Genomic DNA, 18,619 nt, shown 5'->3' with positions numbered 1-18,619 from the left:
CACTTCTTCCTTCAGGGATCATGATTTGAGGAAAGGACTCCTATGCAGCCCCAAAAAGACAGAATTATACTTTCTCATAGAATTTAGACTTTTTTATACTTAAGCTAGCATTTGATCAATTTGCAAGAGTAGGACCTAGTCATCATTTATTCCATCTTTAGCCTTATAGTACATCTCATCAATGATTCCATCTTATGCTACAATTTTTCCTCATGCATGAAGTAGACAGCTAGCTCATTAAACTCTATTTTCCTAGCTTATTTAAATTCTCCTTGTTTACATTATTTTTGGGAAAATATCAATGTTTGATGCAGTGCAAGTGTTTCAGAAGTAAAGAGAGATATCATAGCCAACAACCTCTTTCAAACTTCATCCATCCATGATCATTCCTTGCTTTCACTAAGACCCTCACCAATTTCATCATTTTACAAGGAAACTTCTCCAAGCATGTTGAGAAAATCCAACCATCTCCCAACCTTGGTTTTGAGTTCTGAGTGATCCTAGGAATTTTCTAACCTCAATCCATCCACCAACCATCGTCCCTAAGCCTTCCATCACCTTCAAAACCCATAATTTTACTCTCGCCTATATCCTGTAGAAATACAGGGAATCCTGTAGGTTTTCCTGTAGTATTCTGTTTTGAGGCCGAATTGAGGGAAAAGCCTCTAGGAAGCCAGATAAGGTCACCTAAGGGTATCCCAAATCTTCCAACCATCCACCAGCATTCCTAAGCCACCTGCCACATTGCCAAAAGAGATTATCTTTCACACTCTTTCATAAAATAGATAGAAAGAAAAACAGATTTATTCTAGTCATTTACATGCACAGTAGTAATGTTTTATGTTTTGAACTTACATGCTTAGGATAGTAGAATTTCATACATGTTAACTTAGCATTCTTGTTGAAGCATAGTCTCTTAGCAGTTATTTAGGAAATGGTGTGTTTTAGCATTGGATTTCAATCTTTTTCTTTACTGCAGTAGACAAGCTTTCTCTTAGAGTAGATTTCTCTTTCCCTCATTAGTAATCAAGCTTCTTCTAAATCCATAGAATTCTGGCATGAAAAACCCTAGTGGTATCTTGCGAGCTGAATAGTGACAAAAGGGAAGAACCATCACTTTTACTTGTGTATACAACACTATCACCTCCAAGTTTATAGGAACCCCAGGTTGATAAAGTAAAGATGGTAGCCCCATGAGTTGTAGCATTCTTGCTGCAATACTGGTGCTCATCACTTTTTGGTGCCGTTGATGGGGATGTATCTGAGTAATGTGTGATTACTACTTTCTTTCTTCCATTTCTTGTTTCTGATATTATGTTATTAGTTTCATTTTTGCAAGAGTAATTTTTTTTCTTTCTTTCCGATTATGCATTCTTTGCTTTCCTTTCCATTTCGTAAGTAAGATTCCATTCAAATAGTTAGTTTTCAGTCAGTCAGTTAATTCTCATTCAGTCTGGAATTTCAATTCTGCAATCACTTTCAAAGTTTGAAAAAAAAACTCAAAACAAAACAAAAACATTTTTTTTCATGCCTCGTAGGAATAGGGATAACTTAGGGAAATATTTGCCAAATACCCCCATTGCTTCAGATAGCCAACCTTCCCTCTTCTTCAATGGTTTTGAATTGGAGGAACCCTTAGGTGAGAAACCTGAAATATTTGAAGAACCTACAGGGGAAGAAGAAGAAGAAGAACCCATTCCTACTGATCCAATGGCTGAAAATAGAAATGACAGAGGAAATAGAGAAAGAGTTGAGGGTTCCTTCCCCATCAAGGAAACCAATGGGGATACTAAGATGAAGAATATAAGCCCCTCTGCCCTTCCTCATTTCCATGGCCTGACCACAGAAGATCTAGACACTTTCTTATTTGAATTTGTTGTCATATGCCAAACCTATGACTACACCAATGATGAGCAGAAGTTGAAACTATTCCCATCCACTCTCAAGGATGTAGCTTTGTGTTGGTTCATGGGTTTACCTGGGGATAGCATCACCACTTGGGCTTAGATGCAGCAAGCCTTCAACAACAAGTATCGAGACTACTGTAGGTCTAAAGACACTAAAGAGGAAATTTTTAGGATGACCTTAGGGCATGATGAATCCCTAGAGGATTATGAAGAAAGATTCCAGCTTAGCTACAAAAGGGCCAGGTGCACACTTGACCCTGAGTCACTGAAGCTAGTCCTACTTAGAGGAGTAAGGGAAGATCTTCTGGATACCCTAAACTTGTTAGCAGGAGGGGACATCTACCAGTTACCTTATGAGGATATCAATATTGTCTTTAGAAACCATGCTAGGGCAGCTAGGAAAAAGGGTAGGGGTAGTCAACCATTGGTCAGTCCATCCTCTTTCAATGCATCCATCAAGGGTGAAATTGGAAACATGTTGGAGGATTTCAAGAGTGAGATGCTGCAAATCCTTACCATACAGATGGACACTATGCACATTAAGAGAAAATAGGAGGAAGCAGAGAGAGCCTTAGCCATTTTCTACCCTATATGCACCAGGAGGCACCCTAGGAATGAATGTCCATTGAATTCGATTGAAATATGCTCAGTCTATGAAGAAAACCACTCCACAGACATGTGCCCTTCTCCACATGGACTAAAATTTGTATATAAAGGAGCTGAAGGGGTAATTAAACAATTCTACTACATAAACCAAAGGAGACCCCATGGGCCTAGGCCATACTAGCAGGGCATGCAAGGGTCATCCCATGCATATTACAACCCCAACCAGACCACATCCATTCCCTCTTAGGGACCCCCTTCTCATCCTTCCTAGTCTACACCTCCTCCTTGGTCCTTTGCACCTCAGTATCATTCCCAGCCAACTAGCCAGTCATTTCAACCATATCCTCTACCACAACCTCAATGGAATGCACTACCCCAGGGGTGGAGGCCCCCATAGAACAATGATCCAGCTTTATTGCCTTCACCACCTGCTCAACCACAACTTTTACACTCTGCTCCACCTAAACAACCCCAGATGTTTTCCCAGCCAAATCTGAACCCGAACAACAAACAGGCGCAACCAGTATACAGTGGAGAGATATCCTATCCAGCTTATGCTGAGGAAATTTAGGAAATCAACCTAAGATTTGGGAGAGCACTCCCGAAAAACCAAAATCTACCTCCACCTAGGGAGGTTGAGGAAGAAAGAGAGGAAACCATGCCGAAAGTAAATCCACCACCCTTTCCTGAGAGATTAACCCAACCACTCTAGCCTACCCTAGAAGAGACTGAACTTCTGGGAGAATTGAAAAATCTATGTGTCAAAATTCCACTTCTTCAAGCTATAAAAGATGTGCATATTTACAAAAAGTTGACCAAGGAGAAGTGCTTAAAGCATCTAGGGAGGCGAAGAAGAGATGCCCCTACCATTAATGTCATTGGACAGCTGTCTGACTTAATGTTGGGGCAGGTAATCTGTCCAAAGTATTTGGACCTTGGAATCCTTGTAGTAGATGTGCACATCAATGGAACCATTGTCCCACACACTTTGATTGATCTTGGGGCTGCCATTAATGTGATTACCAAGGACACCATGCTCAAGCTCAACCTCTAGGGTTCATTGAGAAAGACCACAACAGTCTTGCAACTTGCAGACCACTCCACAATGACCCCTGAGGGGATTTTGGAGGATGTGATGGTCTCCATTGACTCTTGGGAATACCCTACAGATTTCCTAGTTCTCCAGCCTAAGGCCAAGCTTACCGATTACCCTCTCATCCTTGGGAGGCCCTGGCTAACCACTACCGATGCGTACATTAGATGTAGGGATGGAAATATGACTATCAAGAATAGGCATATGTCCAAGTAGTTAGTCCTATATCCTCCTGCTCAACCATCTCTAGAACATGACTTACCTTTATGGTTGGAAGAGGAGGAAGAAGATGAAGTTTATTCTGCCCAACTCTATACCTTAGAAACAACCATGGGAGGGGGACTACCAGATGAAGATGATTTGATTGAACACATACCTCAAAGTCAAACTCCCAATACATTTTCCTTAGAAGAAGTAGTAAAGAAAACCCAAAACAGTCATCAAATTGATCTATGCTTAGCTAATTCCAACCCTATCCATGTCAAAACCATAGAATTTGGCCCTAAGAGAACTTTGAAAATCAACCCATATCTTTATGTTCACCAAGAAGAAAAGTTGTGCAACATGCTAAAGGAACACCTGGATGCCTTTGCTTGGAGTTACAAAGAAATGAAGGGAGTGCACCCCTCAGTGTGTACTCACAACATTTATATCAAAGAAGGTTGTAAACCAGTTTGGAAACCCCAAAGGATGATGAATCCAGCGCTCAAATATATAGTCGAAGAAGAACTGCAAAAGCTGCTAGATGCAAGATTCATTTACCCTATCTTCGACAGTGACTTGTTCTCTCCTTTGGTGTTGGTTCCGAAGAAAAATGGTAAGTGGAGGATTTGTGTCGATTACAGAGAGTTAAACAAAGCCACAAAGAAGGACCATTTTCCTCTACCTTTCATCGACCAAGTGCTAGATGGTTTGGCAGGGAAAAAGTTTTTCTCTTTCCTAGTTGGATTCAGTGGGTACAATCAAATCCAGATTAGACCAGAAGACTAGGATAAAACAACCTTCACTTGTCCTTGGGGTACTTTCGCCTATAGTGTCCTTCCTTTGGGCCTATGCAATGCTCCTACCACTTTCCAGAGAGCAGTCCTGAGTATCATTTTTGAGTTAGTCCATGATGCAGTAGAAATTTATATGGATGATTTTACACCTTATGGATGTGATTTCTAGGAGTCTATGTTCAGATTAGGTAAGGTGTTGAACAAATGCATTGAAATGAACGTATCACTTAGTCCCAAAATATGTGAGTTCTTGATGACTGAAAGGACTGTGCTAGGTCATTAAATATCCCAGCAAGGACTGTAGGTGGACCCAAACAAAATAGCTATCATCCAAAGGGTCCCACCCTCGCAAAAGTAGAGAGATGTCAGTATTTTCCTAGGGTTAGCTGGATACTATCGAAGGTTTATAAAACACTCCAGCAAGTTAGCTTCTCCTTTATTTGGGTTGTTGGCCAAGGACTTTGAGTTTGTATGGTCAAAAAGCTGTCAAGAGGCCCTAAACACCCTAAAGGACAAGTTAACCACTGCACCGATTCTCTGAGGCCCAAATTGTGTCCTTCCTTTTCATATCCATGATTATGCCTCACACAAAGCCATAGGAGCAGCTTTAGGCTAGATAGATGAAAAATTGCCTTATGCCATTTACTTTATCAATAAGAATCTGTCAAAGGCTGAATTGAACTACACAGTGACCGAAAAGGAGCTCCTGGTTGTTGTGCATTCACTGAACAAATTTAGGCATTACATGATAGGTTATCAAACATTTGTACATACTGACCATGTTGTAATCAAATATTTAATGAATAAACCTGATGTGAATGCCCAATTATTAGATGGTTACTTTTATTACAGTAGTTTGATCTAACCATTGTTGATAAGCTCGACAAGGAAAATGTTGTTGTAGATTTTTTGTCCAGATTCGCTTTGTTTGCATGTGAGGAAGGAATGGTTGATGATCAATTACTAGATGAACACTTATTCGCCATTGCAGTTCTCTCTCCATGGTTTTCTGACATAGAAAACTATTTGGTATCTGCACAGTTCCCACTGAATTTGTCTTCCAAAGAAAAAAGCAAGATTGTGAGGAAGAGCACCCCATTCACTTGGATTGGGGGAAACCTCTTCAAACTAGGCCCAGATCAAATTCTGAGAAGATGTGTAAGGGTGGAGGAAGTCTTTGACATCCTTCTGACCTATCATGATGGGCCTTGTGGAGGTCACTTTGCAGCAAAGAGGATAGCATTCAAGGTGTTACAAACTGGTTATTATTGGCCCACTCTTCATCAAGATGTGAAAATATATACTAGTCAATGTTATCGGTGCCAAAGGATGGGAAAGCCTACTCCAAGGGATGAAATGCCTCTGCAACCTCAAGTGACTATCGAGCCATTTGAAAAGTGGGGCATGGATTTCATTGGGACTAGTGACCCTCCTTCCAAGCAAAAGCAGTACATCATTGTGTCCACTGACTATCTGACTAAGTGGTCTGAAACCAAGGCAATCAAGGAAACAGCAGAGGAGAAGGTGGCTGAGTTCTTAAGGGAAAATGTCTTTTACAAGTTTGGGTACCCTAGATAACTGGTCACTGATCAAGGCAACCAGTTTATGTCCAACATGATTGAAGACTTGTTAAGCCAACATAAGATCAAGCATAGGACCTTTACTTCCTATCACCCACAAGATAATGGGCAAGTGGAGGTGACCAATAGAGCACTGGAGGGAATCTTGACTAAAGTGGTTATTAGCAACAAATAATATTGGGCAGATAGACTAGTTGAGGCCACCTAGGCCTATAATACCACCTGGAAGACCACCACTAGATTCACACCCTATGAGTTTGTCTATGGAAAAAAGGCCCTGATGTCCATTGAATTTGAGTACAATACATTGAGGATGGCAGTTCAACTAGATATAGATCTCAACAATGCACAAAAAGAGAGATTTCTCCAGTTGAATGGGTTAGATGAGTTCAAAATGCAGGCCCTCCTACACACAGAGGTAACTCAAATTCAGAGGAAGATCTGGCATGACAAGAACACCAAAGACAATAAATTTCAAGAAGGTGACTGGGCTTTGTTATATGATTCTAGATATAAATAATTTAAGGGCAAGTTAAGGACTAGATGGTTAGGGCCTTATGTCATCGAGAAATTTCATGATAATGGTTCAGTGAAGATCAGATCCATAGATGCAGAGGTTGTAGAAATTTTGAATAATATGACACTTATTCACAAAGATTATCCCGATTATACACTATTGCAGAATACATGCACAATACATAATCTCCTCTACGTTGATCATCAATTTAGCAGCATTAAAAACAATGAAACATCAATCGCATGCGCACATTAACACAGTATGTAACCCGGGGAAAGCATACAGCTGAAAACCCCACACTATCTGTATATTATAATGATTGAGAACATGTAACAATACATAGTAGAATACTCCTCACAAGTACTCAGTACTATCTCCACCTGTTACACACAAAACTAGCTCAGATCCGAACAAGTCACAGGTTAAAATCTTCTCCGCTGCTTTGCCTGCCTCCACTGCACAATCCAAAGTGAAAAATCACGTGAGCACAAGCTACAATTGCCTTGGTATTAGCCCACACTACGTAGTCCTCATTGGCATAACTCAATCCCATTGATTGTGCAAGATCTCATGCACAACTATAGTCACAACTGATAGCAATCTCAACCTCTAACACCTGTCTCCACTGAACTGTCCATGCACTGAGTTAACTGATGTATTCTTCAGTTGCTTTATGAGTTAATAATTAGTGAATTAATTAATAATTAATTCACACAACTCATCACTAGAGTATTCTTTAGTTAGACTAAAATACAACTAGTTCAACCAAGTCAAATTGAATACAACTCCATCAACTCCACATCCAACTCCACCAAACTCAAACACATGAGTTATAACTGAAGTCCTACATGCAATAGCTCAACTGACCCACAAGAAAAGTGTATTTCCTTCTAACAGCTGCATGTGCCACATCTGTAGCTCAAACTGAAGTGCTCCAAGAGGATAAGATAATGTTTATAGTCCAAATATTATTATGAGCTAATAATATTCGACTGTTCTATTTATAGCCTGGCAGTCTAAAAATAGAAACCGCCCATATGTATAAAAATAGAAGTCCATCTATTTTTACCAACATGACCAATCATCCACAAATAGCATCCTGCAACTCATAGACCATGATCCATATGTCCAAAAATAGACTTTGCGCCAAAAATAGCCTGCGGGCCCACTTAGTGAAGGCGACTCCTTTCCACTAAGCTCCATCATCTTGTTGCATTTTCAACACTCCCTCTCAACAAGATATGGATTATCTTCAACCCCTCTCCTGCAACTCTGGAATGTTCTGCATGCAACACATTTTCCTGGTCCACTTTACTCCAACAACACTTGGAACAAAAACACTCCCAACTGACCACTCTGTTGGGCTAGGAACATACTCTGATGCTGAAGCTCTACCTGCTGCTGACAAGTGATCCCTCTCTGACATCTGCGCTACTGCAACATCTCCATGCATCTCGCACCATTGCACACTTCTCTATGCCACCTAGCATTGTGCAAAACACTTGTGCCTCTCGCATTGCTGCAGCCTGCTAGCTATGCGTTGTCCTGGGATTCCCTACACTGTTGCTCTCTCTGTTGCTCCATCCGCATCTGTCTCTACCCAATCAGTCAGTTCCTACTACTCCACATTGGGGCTCCCGTAGCAAGGTCTCATCCAAGAGGTTGGGTACCTCAAGGGTCCTGCCCCTCCTCCTTGGGACGATCAATCCACATCACCCCACCTCTTACCTGGAGGTATGGATGCATGTGATCCCTCAGCCCACCTGGCTCGAAGTTTCCCCCTACTGGAGGACTTTGCATGAGTAGATGTCTCTACTCGATCTCCTCTCAGCTTCCCTTGTTGTGGCTACTCCACAACCTCCTGAAGCTGCTGCACCAATCGTGGCTCCTCCACAGTCGTCTGAGACTTCTTCTGGCTCTGCATGTTGAGAGGTAATATACGCTCCCTCTCAACCACCAAGTCTCCATCAGTTGCCTCGCTGCTCAAGGCTTTGCATGCATCTTGAACCTCAAGAGCATACAGGTTCTTGACCCGTGAACCAATCTGCTTCACCTTTCTAGTGATGATGTGTCTAAGGAAAACCTTTCCCTTACTGAAGACTACATCATAGCCTCTGTCTTCCAGCATCGCGATCGACACCAAGTTTCTCTTCAGTCCTGGTATATACTTGACATCGGTCAAGGTAAGGCGAGCTCCATGCTCCCTCTGAAAAATAACCATGCCTACACCTGAGACACTATACTTCTCATCATTACCCATCACTATGAGTATCTGGAGATCTTTCTCCTCCAAAGTACTGAACAAACTCTTGTCACCGGTCATGTGGAAAGAAGCTCCACTGTCAAGAAACCAACCACTTCCCACCATGGATGAAACCATGCATGTGAAGAGTGTGAAATCCAGCTCAAACTGTGAAGCAAGTGCCTCATCTTCAGATCCTTCCCCGGATCCCTTCTTGGATTTCTTCTTTGGGCAATTAGTAGCATAATGGCCCAACTCATGACAACGAAAGCATCTCACCTTCGACTTGTCAACCTTCTTCCCATTATTGGAAGAACTGGATTCGGAAAGAGAACCCTTCTCCTTCCCCTTCTTCACCTTACTCGCTAAGGCACAGTTCTCCTCATCATGCATGGATGAAGAACTGTCTCTGGTGCTCCGTCTAATCTCCTCTTGCACAAGATCCGACCAAAGTCTCTCCCATCCTGGCAATTTCTCCCGACCATTGACAGAGTCCTGATAGGAATGCCAACTCTTCGGAAGACCAAGGAGAGCCAAGCTCACCAAGTCCTCATCATCAACAGTCACCCCCACACTTCCCAGCTCATCCCAGCACTGGGTGAACTTCGTGAGATACCTGGGCATACTGTCTCCATTCTCACACTTAATGTTTCTGAGTTTATCATTGAGTGCCAACTTCCTCTAGTTGCTCTTGCTTTGAAATAGATCTGTCAACGCTTTCCACATCAAGTATGGAGAAGCCTTTCCATGCAGGCTGGATACAATGTGATCCTTCACGCTTGTTAGAGCCTAGATTTGCCTCAGGTTGAAAAGACAAGGTTCTAGGTCCACATCAAACCACGCTCAGCCTCGTAGCTAGCCCTACGAGGACAGGACAGGAGAGGGCTCTCTCCGGGTCGATCTCGGCAAAAGACAAGCGATGGGGCTTGAGATGACTAAAATAAAAGCTAATTTTAGGCTAGGTATGAAGTACAAGGGTTTGTTTTGAGTTTTTGGGGGTTTTGTGTTGGAAACAGGGAAAGGCAAATTGGGCTCGGGGATGAGGCACAGTTTCTGCAGAGTTCTGATTGGGGCAAGGAAGGCAATCATTTTGATGCTTTAAATTGAGTGAATGGATAGATTGGACTGGTGAGGAGCTAAGGAGAGCAAGAGAGTCTCAAGAATTCTCCTTAAACAGATGAAAACATGGAAATTTAAACAAATTCAAAGGCAGAGCATAACAGTTAATGGATTCCACCTTAATCACTCATTTGTTCAAATTCAGAAGAAGAGACAGGAAAATGATACACATAACACTAATGAACTTACAATTACTTAGAGAAGCACACCATCAAAACATAAAGCCACATGGATCCCAAATAGTGCTGCAAAACCCTGGTCTTTCCTTAGCCAAAAATGCAGAGATAGAATGTACAATGATATGCCAAAGCAATCCCAAGTGTCCAACCCTGAAAATGACTTAGAAATTACATGATATAGACTAGCTCAACCCATTCCCTTGCCTCTAGGGGTCGATCTCATCATTCTAGGAGCTGTTTCAACCAATTCTAAAAAAAGCACTACAATCTCGGCAGTCAAAACAACTTGCCTCTATAAGGTAGGAAATTGATTCATTCATTAAATTTTCACTTTTTAGAGAATGAATCCTCTAGAACAAGTAACTAAGTGCCAAAATTACATCATGTTCATCCAATTACATCAATATAAGTCAAAAATAACATCACAAAGCAAAACTAGTCAAACTGGCCAAATTTCTAAGCTGGAAGGTGAAAAATTGAGCAAAAATCCTCTGTGCACCGCGCCAATTTCTCTGTGCATCGCACCACTTTGAGGCTAAGTTGGAGGCACTTCTTGAAGTCCAAATCGAGCCCAAGTGTGCTTGTTGGAAAACCCTAACTATCTACTTTCTAACCCAAGTGGAATTTCTGAATTTGGTACTCATTTGCCCCTCCAAAACGTCAATCTCCCAAGATTGCTTCCTGTATGTCAAAATAGGGGCAGAAAGGTCATTTTTTAGTGTTTTTTGACCTCCTGGGGACTCAAAACTTCCCCAAAATTCTTGTCCATGCACCAGAAGTCATGATTTTTCATGAAAAATCCAAAAATATAAACTTTTTTCTATTTGGAGCTTCCTATCAAAAGCACGTGCCACGTGGCGCGGCACACAGGGAGAAAAACCCTGTTTTTTAGTGCAAAAAATTTCAAAATGTCAAAAATGCTCCAAATTTCTTGAAATTTGGGTTGTAGGTCCCCCATCAAGTGCCATGCTCAGCCAAAGAAGCTTTGGTCAATATCTGAAGATGATCAAGCTCCCTTTTGCCTCTTTTGCCTCTTTGATGCCTTCCTCAATTTTGCCTTCAGATTCCTTATTCATGCCTTGGAACTCATATTTCGTGCCATGTAATGATGGGCCACGCAATCGCAATCACAATCCTTTGCTTTCGAGCTCCAGATAATCAGGTACCATGCTCTCCGAATTGGGTATCAAATCCCCGAAAAGAGCAACCATGACTGAGGCATGTTACTAATAAATTTTGCCGCATTAGCAAGCTCTCCAGCAGCCTGTATTTCCTCTGTGTTGCCCCATCTTTACCATATGCAATATTCTCCTTAATAGTGGTTGCAGAGAGAGCAGGTTCCTGGCTTACAAGTCCAATATTTTTCCTTATCCATTAAATTGATTGATATTGACACTATCTATAAGCACTTCACCAGCTTGTGGATCATAGAATCTATCTATAAGACTTATAATTGTGGACTTCCCACTTCCACTCTCTCCAACTATAGTTGTAGTGGTACCTCTATAGCTGCAATGGTACCTCTGGCTATTTCCAGTGAGAACCCTGAAAATATGTGAACATCAGGCCGTGCTGGGTAACCTAAGTGTACATCTTTAAGCTCAATATCACCCTGAATATCCTCAAGTACCAATCCATTTGTATCATATACATCAATCTCTAGCTTTCTATAAATTGTCTCAAACATTTTGTAAGCTACAGCTTGTCCAGCTCCAAAGGCATTTAACCATGGTGACACCTCCATTCAGAACTGCAATGATGACATTAATCACACTCGGCTCTAGAATATCCTTCATGAATGATTAACCGTTATCCATACCAAAGAGTCAATGCAAAGGTGGAGAACAAAATAAAATGTAAGGACCCAACGCCCAAACTAGCTGCCAACCATTGATGAGCAATAGCCTTGTAAGAAATCGCAAGGGAATTTTCATAGTCAGTCACAATATTCTTCTCCCCAATAAAAGCAACAACTGTGCTAAATGAACCAACTTCTCCACAACATTTCTGGCTTCTACATATGCTTGTTGGCCTCAGCTTGACATCTTTGATATTATCATAGCCATAACACTTATTACGACATGCTTGCTGAAGATCCCCCTTTGTGCTTCAGTTCAGCTCCTCCATGCTTGAATCTATACTTTTGGAATGAATAAAACTCAATTTTGAGGAAGATTTGAAAGAATTTCAGGCTTTTTATCCCAATGCGCCGCGCCTCCCCAGTGCGCCTCGCCTTTTTCCAGGTGACTTTTGGAGGCATTCCTAGTGTCCAAATTGGGCGTCGGATAGCTCGTTGGAAAGGTATTTGAGTATAATTTCCAATCCAACTAGAATTTTTCAATTTAGAGTTCATTTTACCTATCAAAAATCAAATCTCCCAAGACTGGTCAAAATGTGCCAAATGAGGCTGCCTCAAGGTAGAGTTCTGTTGCAGTCAACTTTTGAATGCCTTCCTCAACTCCAAATTGAGCACATGATAGCTCATTGGAAAGACATTTGTGTCTAGTTATCATTTGGCCAACCAAGCTAGGAGAAAACTTGATTTTCCCAAGGTCACTTTAGAGGTGCATCAATTCTCCCGAGGAAATTGTATTTTTGACATTTCTCTAAAACCATGACACCTGTGTAGAAAGTGAATGAGGTTTTTCTTCCTTGGCCTATTGTGGACAAAAACCTTTCTTGATTTTTCTAAATTCATCTTTCCTTGCTCAGAAACATCATTTGAGTAAAACCTACCCCGATGTGTGGAACAAGAGATTTGTCGAAATGAAGCAAAATGAAGGGGATAGGGAGCTTCTAAATTCTTGAGGAAATTTTGGGAAGTAGGGAGGGATGTTAGGAAGTAGGGGAAAGTGTAATATCTGAAATTGAGTGAGGGGAAGGGGTCCAAAAGGGCAAAACACAGGCCTAGCCTAGAAAATAGGGTTTGTAGCAAGAAACTAGGGTTTGTGTGAAAATGAGGAATTTGGGGGATCTCAGTGATGGGAAATGTTTAATAAGGTACATTAAGGATAGGGGAAGGTGTATGAACATCAGGATACAAGTTTTGCTGATGATTTGACCGTCCAAGAGAAATTTCCTTCAAAACCCTAGGAGAGGGAAATGACCTTACCTAGGCGCAACTGAAGCATGAACAAGGTGTAAAATGACCCATTGGAACCTGACATGATGATGAAAACCCTCTGAATGATGGTAGACTCAGCTGAATAGTGACATAGACCGACATTTGGACAACTTTGAAAGGAGTGAAAGCAAACCCTAGACCTAATGCCTAGTGACCAAATTTTGCTTGAAGACTCACTGAAATGATAAAATTTGACCTTGACACTTTAAAATCAGTTTGTAAGAGCATGTTTGATCACTGGAGGAATGTTGGAAAGACTAACACTAACAACGCCCTCCAACAGAATCCTTCGACACTTTGTTGTCTTCTTTTGCCAAACCACAGCTTCAGCAACATCAGTAGGCTTTGGGACCTCAGCCTCTATGAACTCCTTCAGCCCATTGTCATCTAACACCACCTCCATCCTGTATTTCCATGCAATATAGTTCGAGCTGCCTTCAAGAGCATACTCCAATCACAATCCGTTGAAAGACATTGCAATGTTGACACCAAGAAAACACTGCTGCAAATTCGAATTCCACCAGCTCAAAACTCAACCGCTTCTGATCTAAAATTCGTGAGAACAAAGTATTTCTCATACAGAGATTGACTGTATGGGCTTTTACCAGATATCTCACCTTCCAAAGGAAGGATGAATCCAGAGGCTACCTGGCCCGATTATAGACTTTGCCTGAAGAAATAAAATGTAAACACTTTCTGAATAATAGATCTGATGATCAACAGCTCTGATACCATGTAGAAATTTTGAATAATATGACACTTGTTCACAGAGATTATCCCGATTATACACTATTTTGGAATACATGCACAATACATAATCTCCTCTATGTTGATCATCAATTTAGCAGCATTAAAAACAATGAAACATCAATCGCATGCGCACATTAACACAGTATGTAACTCGGGGAAAGCATACAGCTGAAAACCCCACACTATCTGTATATTATAATGATTGAGAACATGTAACAATACACAGTACAATACTCCTCACAAGTACTCAGTACTATCTCCACCTGTTACACACAAAACTAGCTCAGATCCGAACAAGTCACAGGTTAAAAGCTTCTCCGCTGCTTTGCCTGCCTCCACTGCACAATCCAAAGTGAAAAATCACATGAGCACAAGCTACAATTGCCTTGGTATTAGCCCACACTGCGCAGTCCTCATTGGCATAACTCAATCCCATTGATTGTGCAAGATCTCATGCACAACTATAGTCACAACTGATAGCAATCTCAACCTCTAACACCTGTCTCCACTGAACTGTCCATGCACTGAGTTAACTGATGTATTCTTCAGTTGCTTTATGAGTTAATAATTAGTGAATTAATTAATAATTAATTCACACAACTCATCACTAGAGTATTCTTTAGTTAGACTAAAATACAACTAGTTCAACCAAGTCAAACTGAACACAACTCCATCAACTCCACATCCAACTTCACCAAACTCAACCACATGAGTTCTAACTGAAGTCCTGCATGCAATAGCTCAACTGACCCACAAGAAAAGCATATTTCCTTCTGACAGCTGCATGTGCCACATCTGTAGCTCAAACTGAAGTGCTCCAAGAGGATAAGATAATGTTTATAGTCCAAATATTATTATGAGCTAATAATATTCGACTGTTCTATTTTTAGCCTGGTAGTCTAAAAATAGAAACCGCCCATATGTCTAAAATTAGAAGTCCATCTATTTTTACCAACATGACCAATCATCCACAAATAGCATCCTGCAACTCATAGACCATGATCCATATGTCTAAAAATAGACATAGTCTAAAAATAGACTTTGCGCCAAAAATAGCCTGCGGGCCTACTTAGTGAAGGCGACTCCTTTCCACTAAGCTCTATCATCTTGTTGCATTTTCAACAGAGGCCATTCCTTTACTTGTTAATGGGCACATATTGAAAGTTTACAAAAGGCCATTGTCAAAGAAAGAGTTCATTGATGGTATCAACAAAATAGTGATGGTGGTGGAGCAAGTCTCAGCTCCTACCTCATCAAGTCCTTGAGAAAAAGAAAAAAAATAAAAATAAGGAGACTCGGGTGAAAACCTCCATGAGGCGCCTGAGTCCCACTGTTGGTATGAAGACATCTTGAGGTGGCCCAATGGTGTCAAAAGAAAAAAAAGAGAGAAATAAAAAGATCTCTGGGTGAAAACCTCTCTTGAGGCGCCCATGGAAAGCAACTAGGATGAAAACCTCTTGGAGGCAAACTAGTTGTTTTTCAAAAAAAAATATAAATAAAAAAGAGAAAAGAAAAATTGTGAAATATTGTTTGCAGGTCAGCAAGAGGACGATCAAAGAAACAATGGAGAATCAAAAGGGACCTATTCAGCTCATATTTTTATTTCTCCGTTCATTATCCTTCAGCATGCTGCCATTCCTTTCATTTTTTTCCTTCATTTGCCTCAGTTTGCAAGGGTTTTGTGTTTTGTACAGGATTCCCTATAAACCTATAGGATTCCCTAAAAACCTATAAGATGATCTTGCAGGAAATACAGTGGCTTGGGAATCCTAAAGGAAGTGACCCTAGAGAAAGTAAATGGCCTATCCATGTCAAAGAAATAAATTCCTACATCATCATCTCATTACCATACCTCTCTCTACCATGATTGCCCCCTGCATTCATAAAAAAAAAACCAGTTTCCAAAAAAATTACAGTTTTCAAAAAAAAAAACACAGAGTAAAAAGATGAAGACAGAGAGCAAGGGGACCACACTTAAAGGTTATTTTTCATGATTCACGAACCCATAAACCTCCTCTCTTCCCATGCTAATCATCCTCAAATCCCAGCAATATAATAAGATTAAAATTTTTGAGGGAGAAGCAGGGATAAGACATCCTGTAGGAAATCCTTTAGCAGCCTATCCCATAGAGCTGAGATCATAAGTTGCAGCAAGTTTCAAGCATGGAGATCCAAAGGTAGGAGAAACTCCCCCAGAGCCTAGCAGCAGCAACATCATCATCATCATCAACACCAGGTACCTGCACATCAAGGAAAATCATTAAAGGACAATATAAAAAAAAAAAAGAGGAGAAATCACATGCAGCCAACACACAGCAAAAACCTCATTTCTTCAACAAACTGCAGCAAGGTATTGTTACCATAGGTAAGTATCTCGCTTCCACTCTCTCATTTGCATAATGTGATCAAAAGATGTAAATATTGTGAATGAGTTGGTTTATAAGCGAAAGGTGGCTAGTTAACTTGGCCACCTTCGTTCAGTCAGCGAGGACAAAATAGTTAGTCCTCACACACGTGGCAACAGTCAAGTCAAAGAAAAGGAGGATGAGGTCGAAAGCAGTTAAGCTACAGATGCCTGAAGTGGGAGTTGATTACAAGGTGAGGAGAATGATGATGTGGTAGTGGGACCAACGGTCCAAAAATAGATATTCATACCTCGGTTTCTGGCACACCACCTCACTCAAATCAACCATAAGAGGAAATAAACATTGATCCCCATGCATAGATGCATTCACATTCTCAAGGCTCACACTAGCAAAGTCGCTCTTGGCCCTCAAGCAGTCTACAGGAGAGGTAAATTTCATTTTTTTTCCTGCGCAGGACCACCTACAGGATCCTACAGGGTCCCATAGGAATCCTATAGGATACAGTTAGGCAGTCTACAGGATTGGAAGTGAGAAATTTTAGAGGGAGAAAAACAGGGGTTGGCTACATCAAGCATTGTAAGGAGGTAGGCTCTACATTTCCTCCTATTTTTCCAAGTGAAAGGAACAAAAAATCCTCTAGTTTGTTGAAATTGATTGCAGTAAAATGGAATTGTATCCATAGAAATTTCAGTTCAATTTCCTCCATTAAAATTTTGTATGACACATCTCTTCTCCTCCATCCATCAAACAAAATGACAGGGGGGTTTAATAGAAGGGAGCCCATCAATACTGTGAGGATTCACCAACACACTCCTGTGCTAGAAATATTCACAAGTCATAATTGGATTGGTTTCTTTGAGAAATTGAGGGGGTATGATGATGAAGTAGCCAGAGATTTTTCTCTCTCCCTCATTCTACTGACTAGGACCCACGCCACTGTTGTGGTGAGAGGTCTCTCCATATAGCTCACCCCTGAACTCATAAGAAGAATTACCCCACTCCCCTTAGGAGTGCCTTGGAGAAAGGAAGACAAGGGAAATAGCCAAACTACAAAGAAGAAATTCTTTTTAGAGGGAGAGGAGGCCATGGAAGACAAAAATGAAGAAGAAAAAGCCTACCATACCCCTAGAATGAAATAAGCTACCACCTTATAAAATATATATCATGTCAAAGTAGGTATAGTGTGGTATATGGATACCACTTTAGTCTTCTTGAAGAATTGAGGTTTGGAGAAGATACACCTCCTCACCACAAACTCAGCATACCCTACTTCCTTCTTCAATCACTAAGAGATATGAGCATGAAGGTTCAGGAAGGAAACTACCAATAGCTAGCCCATCATGGGTTAATTAGACTCATCATAGAAGATGCCCTCCAAAACCTTAGAATTCCTATCACATGGGAAATTTTCAGAGACATGTAGACAGAGGAGGATATAAAAGCCCTCGAATATGAAAAGAGCCCTACTTCCAGTGAGAGGGATGAAGAAGAAACTAAAATAGATGAAGGAGAAGCAGAGAGGGATGAAGAGGAAATAGATGAGGAAGAAGAGGAAGAGAAAGAGAAGGAAAGTGGTGAAGAAACAGAAGAAGATGCCAAGGAGGAAACTGATGAACAAGGTGAGGAACTAGAAGAAGAAGAAGAGAAAGACAAAGATGAAAAGGACAATGGAAAAGAGGAGGCATAAGACAAGGAGGAGTCACCCAGGGTGTCTCCAGAACCCACTGAGAAAGAGGCAGCAACCGTCCTCACTTCCCTTAGCACCCCTATCAAACAAAAAGACAAAAGACAGAGACAAACTCCTTTGTACTTAAGAACAAGAAAAAGTACAAGAATAAGGCAGGGAAAATCTCAAACTCCCACGAAGGTTCCCATTGTTATTGAAGACTTGCCTAAACAACAGGAGAAGATGGGTCATCTTATAAAAACTCATGGAGAAGGATCCTCAGGACAAACCTCCCCTAAGTCTCTTATCACTTATGTGAGAAGGCCTATGACTAGATCTGCCTCATCTAAGGGAAATGACATCCTATAGGATACACAATAGGAGCTACAGGAAGCAGAGGCAATCCTACGAGAAACTTTGCTAAACCTACAAGAAACTCAAAAAATGGATAAGGAAGGGAGTATGCAGCAAG

This window comes from Pinus tabuliformis, chromosome 7 (assembly GCF_031772625.1).
Source record: "Pinus tabuliformis cultivar Carrire ecotype Pingquan chromosome 7, CPIR1, whole genome shotgun sequence".
NCBI classification, from domain to species: Eukaryota; Viridiplantae; Streptophyta; class Pinopsida; order Pinales; family Pinaceae; genus Pinus; species Pinus tabuliformis.
The sequence above is the reverse complement of the archived record's forward strand: the minus strand, read 5'-3'. Positions refer to the sequence as shown.